This window comes from Lolium perenne, chromosome 3 (assembly GCF_019359855.2).
Source record: "Lolium perenne isolate Kyuss_39 chromosome 3, Kyuss_2.0, whole genome shotgun sequence".
NCBI classification, from domain to species: domain Eukaryota; kingdom Viridiplantae; phylum Streptophyta; class Magnoliopsida; order Poales; family Poaceae; genus Lolium; species Lolium perenne.
In genome coordinates this window covers 73,492,813-73,506,816 of record NC_067246.2, presented here as the reverse complement: position 1 = coordinate 73,506,816, position 14,004 = coordinate 73,492,813, and the positions used below count along the sequence as shown (strand labels likewise).

General features: G+C 47.5%; 1 pseudogene; it reads right to left on the bottom strand.

Moving 5' to 3' along the window:
- Positions 1–1,013: 1,013 nt before the first annotated feature.
- Positions 1,014–13,623, bottom strand: LOC127339346 (patatin-like protein 3; annotated as a pseudogene).
- Between the last annotated feature and the right edge of the window lie 381 nt (positions 13,624–14,004).

Sequence of the window (14,004 nt, the reverse complement as noted above, 5' to 3'; positions counted from 1 at the left end):
CCGAGGAATCGCCTCGTCACTTACTGTAAGAAATAATAACAAACAAACATATGGGCGTTACATAGCCGTGACGTCGATTCGACTCTGTATAAAGGATGCGGTTCCTCAAGCCAAATGCCATGCGGTCCTTAAGAAAACTAGTCACATGTTACATTAAGATCTACCATAAGGTCCTTGTCGTTCCATACACACAATCGGTTTTGGCTGTATGACAAGTTTGTTTTTGCATACATTAATTTCATACTAGTCATTTCTAGAATGTTATTAAATTTAATGCTTTTCTTATTGTAATAAATTAATACACACCCGAGACCTTGCTCCTACATCAACAAGCAATACATCTGAGTTGGGGCGAATAGTAATGTAGCCATGTGGTCTTTTACACGCCATCCATATCGTACACTGTTGTTTATCATAAAGTCCTTATGATATCCTGTTGACGACGATTCGCCTATGTATAAAGGATGCGGTTCATCACCTAAAGCCATGTGGTCCTTATGCAAGTATCCATATTGTACAATAAGCTTTACTATAAGATTCTTGTCATACCCTATGTGCACGGATTTTGGCTCTGTTGGCATACATTAAGTTCATACAAGTCATTTCTACAACGTTATTAATCTCAATGGTTTTTTTGTGTAATAAAACAATACACATCTCATACTTTGCTCCTACATCAATGAGGAATACATGTGAGTCGGGTCGAACCGTAATGTAGCCTTGTGTTCCTTGACACGCTAGCCATATCGTACACTATGGTTTATCATGAAGTCCTTATGATATCCTTTGTACGTCTGTTTTATCATACACTCTGTATAGTTTATTGTTTGGTCTCGTAGGGGAGACAAGATGTTCCAAAGAAATAATTCAAAGAAGTACGCAATTGCTTCCTTCTAAGTCATGTCAAAAACTAAAAATTCGACAATTTCGGCATGAAATTATCCTTTATTCTTAGCGTAAGAAAATAATAAACAGTTGAATCCCTTGGGGCACCCCGGGTATACGGATCTAAATTTGTGATGCTTATACAAATAATACATAACTGAAACTTTCTTTGCCATACGGATACATGTCAAAAAATCTAGCATCATACATGTGAAGGACAACACCAGCAATATCTATTACAAAGTTGGTCTAATCTGCCAATGAAGAATATAGATGGTGCCATCGGGCCGAAAAAAATAACCAAGAAAATATCAGTGAACACCTGGCTAGTGCTACATTCGGCCGGAACGTTTTCACTCGGCACGTACAGGTCTCAGGGTGTACATCCAGAACGAAAACGTTTTCACTCGGCACGTACAGTTCTCGAATCTAGCCCCTACAGGATGCTGGTGAGCATCTGGCTGACTAGATTCGAGAACGACGCCGGCGCGGCGGCATCTTCGGCCGCCGACTGCTGCTTGACGACGGCCGGGGCGCCGGTGCTGGAAGCGCGGCGGTCGCGCTCCTTAACGAGCTCGTGCGCGAACCGCTCCAGCTTCTCGGCGTTGGTCTGCTCCCCGAGCTTTTTTTTGCCGCGGAACAGCACCGACTCCACGTTCTTCTGCGACAGCATCTCCTCCGCCGCCACGGTCACGCCGCCCCTCGCCCGCGGCGAGCCCATCGCCTGTATGTGGATGTAGTTGCTCGCCCTGCTGTGCCCGAACGCCTTGGCCACCGCTTGATCCATCTGGCGTAAGTCACAAGTGTACGCTGCAGTGAGCACGAAGAACAAGATGCGAGAGGAAGGACCACATTGGCGATCGAATCGAAGAGAAAATGGTTGGTGAACTGAATCCACGTGGGTTAGTTTCGTACCATGTCGGACACGCCCTCGGCGGCGATCCTGACGATCTCGGACGTCGATGCGCCGCCGCCGCCGCCTGCGGGTCGCTGCTCGCCCTCCCCGCTGCCGATGGAGATGACCAGCAGGTCCTCGACGCCGGACGCCAGTGGGAACTCACGCTTGTTGTCGAGCACGTGCGTGATGGCCGCGGCCGTGGGGTTGCCGAGCACGACGCCGACGCCAACGGCCACGATGCGGGTCGCGCCGTCGCACGACCGCATCTCCACCGCGGACGACGACCGGTCCGTCCCGGCGCACGTGGCGGCGCGCGCACACGTCGTGCAGCCGGAAGTCGTAGGCGGGCCTCTCGGCGGCGTCCGCGCGGGAGAAGAGGAACGGGGCGCCCGTGGCGAGGTCGTAGCAGGGCACGAGCACCGGCCCCGCAGTGTCCCGCAGCGTCAGCTTGCCGAACACCTTCCGGAAGGGGGCGCTCGCCGGGCGGCGGAACAGCGCGCGGATGCCGCCGCCCGCGCCGTTTGAGGACGACCAGCCGCGGCGGAGGCTGCGCACGAGGAACGCCAGCGCGTCCTCCGCGGAGAAGAGCGTCCGCGCGTCATCGGCCCCGCGCGCCACCAGCATCGCCACGAGCACGCTGCCGGCGCCGGAGCCCGCGGCCACGTCGAAGAAGTCCGCTAGCCGCGCCTTCGGGTCCCTGGTGCGCCGACGCAGGGAGGCCTCCATCCTCACCAGCGCCGCGACGGCGAGAAGGCCGTCGGCGGCGCGCCCGCTGCCAATTGCATCGACAGTATGCAGACCTTCCCTGACTGCGCTCTCTCTGCTACAGTCGCAGCCTCGCAGGTAGGAGCCGACTGGATTCGAATTCTAACTAGTCTCGCTTGCCCACGTTTTGTACAATACCGCACGCCGTGTGCAGGCCCACGACCGTATATCATACGCGGCCCCCCAACCGTATAGTACTGCTCACATCTCGTATTGAAGGAAAAGACCAGTCAAACCTTGCAGCATGTGGGCCCAGCGCCCGCATCTTACAGCTGGGCAGACGGCGGTTGATATCCACAGCGCCCCATATCAGCTTTGCCAATGCATTTTCGTTAATCCGCGTGCTGCTGCAGTGCTGCTACCCAGCTATCCATCCACACTTATCTCGACCTGTCCGATTTATGGCAGCACGGTCCGTCTGCTTAACTCTGACACAGCCGCACAGTGCGCTACTGAATATAGAGACTACTCCTAGCACAGCCTTTTGTTGTAAAATAAATCTGCGTACTCCTACAAAGTTTGTCAACTTCTAAAACAAGACATGGACTGCTTAGGGCATCTCCAGCGGCGCGACGCAGTTCGGTGTCCGCTAGCGTCGGTTTACGTTGCGCGTTGGACGTGAGACAGATCGTTTTTGTCCGCGCGTCCGTTTGCTTATGGGGTGGCTTCAGCGGCCAGACGCATTTCCGTGTTTGCATCAATTATGAAGTTTCCAAACAACAAAATAAAGAATTCAACGAAGTCATAGTTATTACATTCAAATTTTGAAAAATCTACATGAAAATAAGATAGTATTCCTCTAGGCATGATCTTCATGGTCAGCCAATATCCACTGATGCTCAATCATATCCGTCTGCAGCTGTTTGCAGATGTTCTCGTTAGTGACTTCTACATTCATATGTAGATACTTCTCCCAACATAAAGCTCCAGGAAGTGGCGCAACCAGCTCATATTGGAATTCCCAGTGGTTCTCATTGCGGCCATCAGGGCGCTCGTTCTCAACGATCATGTTGTGCATGATCACGCGGCATGTCATCACCTCATGCATGGTCTTCAGCGATCATGTTCTTGCCGGTTGACGGACAATTGCCCACCGAGCTTAGAGCACACCAAATCCGCGCTCCACATCTTTCCAAATCGAGGCCCAGTCAGGGTAGATGCCATCATCAAGATAATATGGCTTGTCGTATTCATTTCCATTGATCTCGTAGCTCACCTGGCGAGTTTTGCCTTGCATGAGCCTGTTGAAAACTGGTGATCGGTGCAACACATTGATTTCATTGTTGGAACCGGCCATGCCAAAAAATGAATGCCAAATCCATAAATGTTGAGATATGACACCTTCAAGAACGACAGTCCGTCCCTCCTCATGCCCGCTGTACTGACATGCCATCCAAATGTACAGTTTTTTCACTCCCAGTGCATGCAATCTATGTTGCCAATCATTTCTGGGAACCCTCACTCGTTGATAGACATGAGCCGCCTTGTATTCCTCAACAGTTGGCTCCCTACAGTAATGTTGTCCGAACACGTCAGTCACGGCTCGGCAAAACCTGTACATGGCCTCAAGGCAGGTACTCTCTCCCATTCGAAGATACTCATCGAATATATCCGCAGCTGAAAGATCATATCTCATTTTGTATGTAGTTTTGGTGTTGATGACAATGATAATATATGAACATTTCGGTTTATAAGATTTGTAGGTTATTACATTCTCTAGATGCTTAAAGAGTGAAGAGTATGCAACATATCGGAAGAGAAAAGAAAGAAAAGAAGAAAGAAAGAAATGAGAAGAAGAAGAGAAAGAGAAAAGAAAGAAAAGAAGAAAGAAAGAAATAAGAAGAAGAAGAGAAAAGCAAAGCAAAGAGAAGAAGGAGCGGGGGCCTGGGCGGTACCGCCGGCCTGGCCACGGCCGGAGGCTCCGGCCATGGTACCGCCCATGGTACCGATGGCGCGGGGGCGTCTCAGTATAGTTGCCTGGGGGGGTTGGAGCCCCGGCGGTACCGCGGCCGGTACCCCGGCCGGAGGCTCCGGCCTCCCCCCCGGACCGAGCCCCCTCTGGCCACGTGGCCGCCTCCTGGTGGTCGCGCGCGTCGCCTAAGGAGCGGTAGTACCGGCCCAAACTGGCCGGTACTACCGGCCACCCCTCTCCAACGCTCCAACGGCTGAATCGGCAGCCCTTTTTAAAGGCTTCTTCTCCAATGTGCTAGGGTTGCTCATTCCCCCTCCAAAAAGGACATACACCATTGTTGAGCCACCAAGAACATCAAATCCATCGGATATCCTCCCTCAACCACCCAAATCCCTTGTGCTTTGGAGAATCGAAGGAGAAGACCCCGATCTACATCCTCACCGAAGCGTTTTTCATTTCCCCCTCTTATGCTTGAGGGCCCCCTTGCTAGTGTTCCTCTTTGGATCCCTAGTGGTTGTTGTTGATGTATGCTTGTTGATTTGTTGTGTTGTTACAGATTTGGGAGCCTCCAATTTGGTTGTGGATGTGTGCCCCAAGAACCTTGTAAAGGCCCGGTTTCCGCCTCGAGGAAATCCCTTAGTGGAAGTGGGCTAGGCCTTCGTGGCGTTGCTCACCGGAGATCTGAGTGAAGCCTTCGTGGCTGTTGGTTTGGCTTTCGTAGCAACCACACTCCTCCAAACGTAGACGTACCTTCTTGCAAAGGAAGGAAACTACGGGAATCATCTCCGTGTCATCGCGTGCTCCACTCTCGGTTACCTCTATCCTATTCTATCTCTATATTGCTTAGATATATCTTGCTTAGTTGCTAGCCTTGTCATATAGGTAAATTCACTTAGTTGCATATCTAGAGAATTTACCTTTTGTGTCAAGCCTAAATTGAAAAAGAACTAAAAATTGGTTAGCACCTATTCACCCCCCCCCCCTCTAGGTGCGGCATACGATCCTTTCAATTGGTATCAGAGCCTCAGCTCTTATTTCGGGCTTAACCGCCTAAGAGTATGCCGGACGAGGAGTCCTCGGAAGGGGCCGCCAAGACGGTCTCCGTGGAAGACTTCAATTCGTTGAAGTCCTCCATGGAAGCCCAAATGGAAAGCATGAAAAAGATGATTGCCGAGCTTTTGGCTCCGGCCCTTCCCAAGGCTCCTAGTGTAGAGGTAAAAGACACGGGTGCGTTAGATGAGGGAGAGGCTTCGGACTTACCCTCATCTACCAAACCCGTGGAAGGTGATAACTTAAACACTATCAAATCTGTCATTGCATCTCCTAAGGGAACTAGTGGGAGTGAGAGCTACAATCGAGTACCTCCACCTTTCCAATCTCCCGATATACCGGTTCCCCATCCCCATTTGAACATTCGGGGCGACCCACCTAAGTTTTCTATTGATAATTTCGATACTTGGCAATTTGAGTTCCGCTCTCATGTTTGTAGTGCCTCCAATGAATTATGGAGAATCATCTTGGAGGGCTTCAAGCCATACAACCCAGACAAGTTGACTAGAAGAGAAGCGGTTGATAGTCAACTCAACAACACCGCCTTGTACATGATTCAAACTAGTGTGGGGACAAAGGAATTGCATCGTGTCCGGAACTACACCACCGCCAAGGAAGCTTGGGATGGCTTGACCGCTAGTTGCATTGGAAGTGAGAGCACAAGGAGGAACAAGTATAATGCTCTTAAGAATAAAGCCGAAGGGTTCATGAGGCTACCGGATGAAGATCATGAAGACATGTATGGAAGACTTCTCACCGTTGCCGATGCCTTCCGGCTTATTGGTGCCACCCACATCAATGACTCTTGGATCAAGGAGAAGTACATTGAATGCATGATGCCATTTGTACCCATTGATGTCAAGACTCTTGTGGGGAGGGAATGCTATTCCTCTCTCACCTCTCAACAAGTCGTGCACGAGATGCAAGCTCTCAAGGTGCTTGAGGAAACCTCTCATGATTCTCGCAATCGTGCTCTTGGGATGGCAAAAGGTTCCAACCTTGCCTTGGTGGTCAACTCCGTTGAAGAAGTGATTCCTCAAGAATCTTATAGGGCATCTTGGAGCATGACCTATCCGGAAGATTTGCAATGCCACTACCATGACCACATGGCCTTCCATGCAAAGTCGTTTTGGATTGATCCGTCCAAGGCCAAGGAAGACAACATCAAGAGAAACAACAAAAGTGGATTCACTAGCTTTGGTCCAAAGACAAGATCATGCTACAATTGTGATGACAAGCGCCACTTCATTGCCGAATGCCCTTATGAGAATAGAGAGCTTCATAATGGAAGGCTCATTCCCAGGGACAAGAGCAAAGACACAAAGGGCAAATATTCAAAAGCCCCCAACAAGAAATTCTACAACAACAAGACCAAGAAGGGCAAGAGGCCCTCAAGAATTGTGCTAGTAACAAAGGAAGAATATTCTTCTGATGAAGTGGGAAGCTCTAGTAGTGAGGAAGATGAAGAAAGCTCAAAGGAGTTGGCCGACATCGTCACCACCAACATTCCCTCTTCATCTCTCTTTGACTCTCCCAATGAGAATCCTCATATCAAGAATGCACATTGCTTCATGGCAAGGTCCTCCTTGGACACATCTATTGTGCTATCAACTCAAGAAGAGTACACCTCCGGAGATGATGATGTTGATGATGAAGAAGATGCAACCTCTAATGGATTGGTCGCTCTTGCCTCTCTCTCCACTAACTCTTCATCACCAAGTGAATCCCCCAATGAGGTCATTCATGTGGAGGAAGAAAGTTGCCTCATGGCTAAATCCTCCGAGGTATCATCCCCTAACCCCTCTATGCCTAACTTATCAAGTGATCTAGGGGTTGATGATGCTAGTCTAAAAGTGAAACAAGAAATGCTAGAGTTTGATGATTTCATTCTCAACCTACAAGGTAACACTAAAAAGCATGTTTCAAATCTCATGGTTCGTATAGCTCAACAAAGTGATATGCTTGAGAAAAAGGGTCAAATAGAGAGAGAAGATTCTCTTGAAATCCATGCTCTTAAAAATGCTCTTGAGGAAAGTCAAGAAACTATAGCTTCTCTTGAGGAGAGGCTAGAAACTCTTGAAGAGCCTCAAGATAAAATTAACAAGCTCACAAAAGCTAGAGATCTTGCTAGGGCTAAGTCTAAAGTGCTTAAAAAGGAAAAGGCCCAATTTGAGGTTGATCATGAGAAACTTGTGAAAGGTCTAGATGAACTAGACAAAGCTCACAAAGCTTTGAAGAGTGAATACACTCTCTTATCCAAGTCTTATGAGCAACTTCAAATTAGGCTTGCTTCATATGACATACCTAGTACCTCTACTCCTTCATGTGATCATGCAAATATAATTGAGGAAAATGCTAGGTTGAAAGATGAACTTGCTAGGACCTCCTCTCCCCAAAGTAAACTTTCCTTGGATGATCTTTTGAGTAAGCAAAGGTCAAACAATGGGAAGGAGGGACTTGGTTTTAATACCAAGGCTAAAAAGGAAAACAAGAAAAAGACCAAGCCCGCACATGAGAAAGCTAATGGTGAACCCCGAAAGGGCAACACCATTAATGATGATGGTGCGGGAATAGATAACCCTCACTATGTTCTCTTTAAAGATTATTATGGTGATGTCTATGCTAAATATGTTGGTCCTTATGATGGTTATGTTGCTTGGTCTATTTGGGTTCCAAAGACCCTTGTTGCTAACAAAAGAGGACCCATTGAAAAATGGGTACCTAAATCCAAGAATTGATCTCATGTAGGACTATGCCGCCGGAGGTTCAAAATGGGTACTTGATAGTGGATGTACAAGTCATATGACCGGCGGCAAGAACCTCGTCAAGGAGTTGAGGCCCAACATAAATAATATCACCGTCTCCTTTGGCGATAATTCTACATCCGAGGTATTGGGTTTTGGCAAGGTTGTGGTTGCACACAACATTACTCTTGTGGATGTCATGCTTGTCAAAACCCTTGGTTACAATTTGCTTTCCGTCTCCGCCCTTGGCAAGATGGGTTTCGCCATCTTTATTGATAAAGATATTGTGGTCCTCTTGTGGAGCAAGACTCTAAAAGTCACTTTCGTTGGGTATCGCGAACACAACTTGTATGTGGTGGACTTCTCGGGGACCACCACGACAAGTGCGATGTGCCTATTCGGAAAGGCGGATGTGGGTTGGTTGTGGCATCGCCGCCTAGCCCATGTCAACATGAGAACTTTGCAAAGTCTTCACAAGGGGAACCATATTGTGGGACTAATGGAAAATGTTTCTTTTGCCAAAGATCGTGTTTGTAGGGCTTGTGTTGAAGGCAAAATGCATGACTCTCCGCATCCAAGCAAGACTATCATCTCGTCCAAGAGGATCTTGGAGCTCCTTCATGTGGATCTCTTTGGTCCCGTTACTCATGCAAGTCTTGGTGCGAAGAAACATTGCTTGGTGATTGTTGATGATTACTCAAGATACACTTGGGTCTACTTTCTCAAGACGAAAGATGAGACTCAACAAATATTCATTGACTTTGCTACCGAGGTGCAACGCCAACACAACCTCCTCATTATGGCAATAAGAAGTGACAACGGCTCCGAGTTCAAGAACTATACACTCAATGATTTTCTTAGTGATGAGGGGATTCGACATCAATATTCCGCTGCTTACACCCCTCAACAAAATGGTGTTGCGGAGAGGAAGAACCGGACTCTTATGGATATGGCAAGATCTATGATGGCGGAGTATAAATCCCGCTATAACTTTTGGGCGGAAGCCATCTCCACCGCGTGCCACTCCTCTAACCGGCTCTATCTCCGCAAGGGCTTGAACAAGACTCCATATGAAATACTCACCGGGAACAAGCCTAATATCTCATACTACAAGGTGTTCGGGTGTAAGTGTTTCTACAAAATCAAAGGGGTTCGTTTGTCTAAATTTGCTCCTAAAGCTTTGGAGGGTATATTTGTTGGTTACGGTGCCGAATCTCACACTTATAGAATCTTTGATGTATCCTCCGGGATTATCATTGAATCTTGTAGTGTGAAGTTCGAAGAAAATGATGGCTCCCAAGTGGGGCAAGTTGATGTTTGTGCAGGTGATGAAATACCTCAAGATGCCATAGTAAGAATGGGTGTGGGATTTTTCCGCCCCATTGAGGGACACGGTGTGGCGTCTCGGGAAGAACTATGCTCTACCACGGTGGAGCCCTCATCTTCTCAACATCAACAAACCTTACCTAGTGAAGCAAATGATGCACCAACCCAAGAACAAGAACAAGACCCTCCCTCTTATGTGCAAGATCAAGGACAAGATCAAGGTCAAGATCAACCAATCATTCATGATGGCTCCAATGAGGATCCAGTCAACTCTTGCCCTTCTCCGAACATTGTTCAAGATCAAGCACATGAGATTGAGCAACCCCAAGCAATTGAGGAAGCTCAAGTTCAAGGTCAAGACGGGGACCCAAGTGATCAAGTTGATCAAGTGACACCTCCAAGGCCAAGAAGAACCAAGGAGGAGATCGAGGCCCGTCGTTTAGCAAGAAGAGATAGGACCCTTGAAATTCGTGGACACACTCATGACAAGGTCCTTGGTGATGTTCGAGCAAAAGTCTCCACAAGAAGGCAATTGGCTAACTTTAGCAATCATCATGCTTATATCTCCGTAGTGGAACCCAAGAAAGTGTTTGAAGCCCTTGAAGATTCGGATTGGGTGGAAGCTATGCATGAGGAACTCAACAACTTCAAGCGCAACAAAGTGTGGACCTTAGTAAAGAAGCCAAAGGAGTGCCGCAATGTTATAGGCACTAAATGGATATTCAAGAACAAGCAAGATGAGTTTGGAAATATTGTGAGGAACAAGGCAAGATTGGTGGCTCAAGGTTTCTCTCAAGTTGAAGGGATTGACTTTGGAGAGACCTATGCTCCCGTGGCTCGTCTTGAGTCCATCCGTATCCTTCTTGCTTATGCATCGCATCATAACTTTAAGTTACAACAAATGGATGTGAAAAGTGCTTTTCTTAATGGTCCTTTGCATGAAGAGGTGTATGTAAAGCAACCCCCGGGGTTCGAGGATCTCAACTTTCCTAACCATGTCTACAAGCTTGATAAAGCACTTTATGGTCTCAAACAAGCTCCTAGAGCTTGGTACGAGCACCTTAAGGAATTGTTGGTAGACCGTGGGTTTGATGTTGGGCTAATCGACCCCACTCTTTTTACTAAGAGGGTCAATGGGGAGCTTTTCGTTTGCCAATTATATGTTGATGATATTATATTTGGCTCTACTAACAAAGCTTTCAATGATGAATTCTCAAAGCTTATGACCGATAGGTTTGAGATGTCTATGATGGGAGAGATGAAGTTTTTCCTTGGTTTTGAGATCAAGCAATTGAGAGAAGGAACCTTCATCAATCAAGCAAAATATCTCCAAGACAAGCTCAAGAGGTTCAAGATGACCGAGTTGAAGGGTGTGGACACTCCTATGGTTACCAAATGTCATCTTGCACTAGATCCCAATGGTAAAGAGGTGGATCAAAAGGTATATCGCTCCATGATTGGATCCTTGCTTTACCTTTGCGCATCTAGACCGGACATAGTGTTGAGTGTTGGTGTGTGTGCAAGGTATCAAGCTTCTCCTAAGGAGAGCCACATGATGGCTCTCAAAAGAATCTTTCGATATTTGGTTGATACCCCAAGATGTGGTATTTGGTACCCCAAAGGCTCAAGTTTTATTCTCAATGGATATACCGATGCGGATTGGGTGGGTGACAAGGATGATAGGAAATCAACTTCCAGGGCTTGCCAATTCCTTGGTAGGTCCTTGGTGTGTTGGTCTTCTAAGAAGCAAAATTGCATATCTCTCTCCACCGCCGAAGCCGAATATGTTGCCGCCGCAAGTGGATGCACTCAATTGTTATGGATGAGGCAAACTTTAAAGGAATACGGTGTCATCTGTGACAAAGTGCCTCTATTATGTGACAATGAAAGTGCCATCAAGATTGCCTATAATCCGGTGCAACATTCAAGAACGAAGCATATTGAGATCCGGAATCATTTCATTAGGGATCATGTTGCCCGTGGTGATATTGAGCTTATCTATGTTCCTACCAAAGATCAACTTGCCGATATATTCACGAAGCCTCTTGATGAAGCAAGGTTCTCTTATTTGAGGAATGAGCTAAATATCATTGATTCAAGGAGTATAGCTTGGCCATCTTGCAAACACATCTCTGTCTCAAAACTTTATTTGGTTTAGATGTAGCCATGGAAATAGGGGGAGTGCGGTTTAAATTATTGAGCTATCCCTCCCCCCCCCCCATAATGCCAACATTAAGGAATCATTCTCTTTATATCATATGATGATATGTGAGCTTCAATGATGAGTAGTGGTTTTTGGGCCCAAGATATATCTTTGCGGTGCCATGCCATAACACTCATATATGGTGGCCTAGGCCACCACACTCTTCTTTATGAAGAGTTGGAGTAATTTGGATCTTTATTGGACTTCATTTGCCTATTTTTTGTTTTTAGGGGAATTGGCTCAATGTTTGGCTTCTATTGATTTGCTCCTTGCAAACTTGAGTTCATATTACCATACCCCTCTTTGTGTCCATCCTAAGCCATTCTCTCACCTATAAAACATTCTATATCTTGCACAAGCTCGTCTCAAAAAATGCATATCAAAATTGTTTGTTTTAAGAGGGTGTCTTTATAAAAAAGGGGGGGTTTTGTTTAACAAAAACAGCCTAAAAAAACAAAAAAAAAACAAAACAAGGGGCGGGGGCTGGCCGACCCGGGCCTGACCAGGCCGGTAGTACCGCCTGGGGCCTGGCCGGTACTACCGCCGGCCTCGGGCCGGTGCCCCCAAGTGAGGGCGGGTCGAGCCCTGCTCCCCAGTCCCTCCCCACTCGCCCATCCTCTCCAAGCCACCAGCCGCCCGGCCGCCCCTGCCGACCTGCCGCCTCCCTTGCTCCCCCGGCCACTCTCCGGCCCTCTCCGGCCGGATTGGCTCCGTGGGAGCCTTCCCCCACCCCTCCTCCTCCATGGCTCCCGGTATTAGCCTCTCCCCCCGTGTATTTTGCTCGTATTTTTGGCTCACATGTGTGTTGGTTATTGGTTCTACATGCTTAGATTTTTGGCTAAATCTTACTCTAAGAGGTTGTATCTATTGCTGATCTATGTCCTCTAGTATGTAGCACCGTTAACCTCTACTATGTAGCATTTTTTTCTACCCATTGTGTGTGGCCTTATTTTTTTTTATCATGCATGTGTATTTTGGGTCAAAATTTTGTTAAGTCGAGATGAGCTTGTGCCCTTATCCCATATTTCCCTCGGCTCTGTTCGTCTATTTCACAGGTGCTAGTCGGAAGAGGCGAGGGGATCCGACCCTTGAGGATGATTTTGTTGAACAAGATGAAGTGTTACCCCGTGCCACTACTGCGCGTGGTGCTTCTTTGGCAAATAAAAAGAAAGGGAAAAAGGCTATTGAGTCCTATGGCAGCGTCCGCCTTCATGCATACATGGCTATTCGCACCGCTAACCCCTATTTGGGGCCTCGGTCTTCTCGCACCCACAACCGCCACTTCTACACCGAGGTTCAAGAACGCATATTCAATGAAGTCTATCCTCCCAACAAGGTGAAGGTGGTTGATCAACGGTATATCAACATTGACCATTTGAAGAAGGATGCCTACTTTCATGAAGCTCTTGGTATTTGCGAGGAGTTTGGTTTGCTTCCCATTATGACTTTCCAATGCAACTATGATCCTTACCTTGTGACTCAGTTCTTTGCCACAGTCTATTTTCATGAGGATGACGCTCGCTCCATCACTTGGATGACTCGTGATGAGGTACTCACTACCACTTGGAGCACCTTTGGACAGATTCTTGGCTATCCTCTTCCGGAAGATTGTGAACATGACAGTGATAGTGGTTGGAGGTTTCATGGGCATTCTAATGCAAGCACCAAAGACGTTCTTGAGCCGCTCTATATGCCCGGTCGATGCAAGCTTGGATTCACTTCCGGTCTCCAACCCGTCTATGATATTATGCTTCGCATCTACCGTGAGACTGTTGCCGTCAAAGTGGGTAATGTTGATGAGATCCATTCTTTTGTCATTGACTTGATGCTTCAAACTCATCTCCGAAAGGGCAAGGGTGTGAAGATGGATGTCATGGATTGCCTGTGGAACCAGATTTTCCTCCGTATGGTTGAGAAGAGGTCTCCTGCCTTTGGTCCCTTCATCATGAAGCTTATTTCTGAGGTGTGGCGTCAGAAATTTGAGGGTGCCATTCTGGAACAATTTTCATCACTCACTACTCATAAACGCAAGAACCTTCTTATCAAAGATCATGAGCTCCTAGCTTCTACCTCAGCCCCTGCAGCTCCTTCTGCCTCAGCAGCTCCTTCTGCCTCAGCAGCTCCTTCAGCAGGTCCTGCAGATCCTTCCACTGATCGCCGGTTTGCTGGCCTTAGACTCCTTGATGGTTTTACTCCTCATATGGCCCTTGGGGGGCCTCCG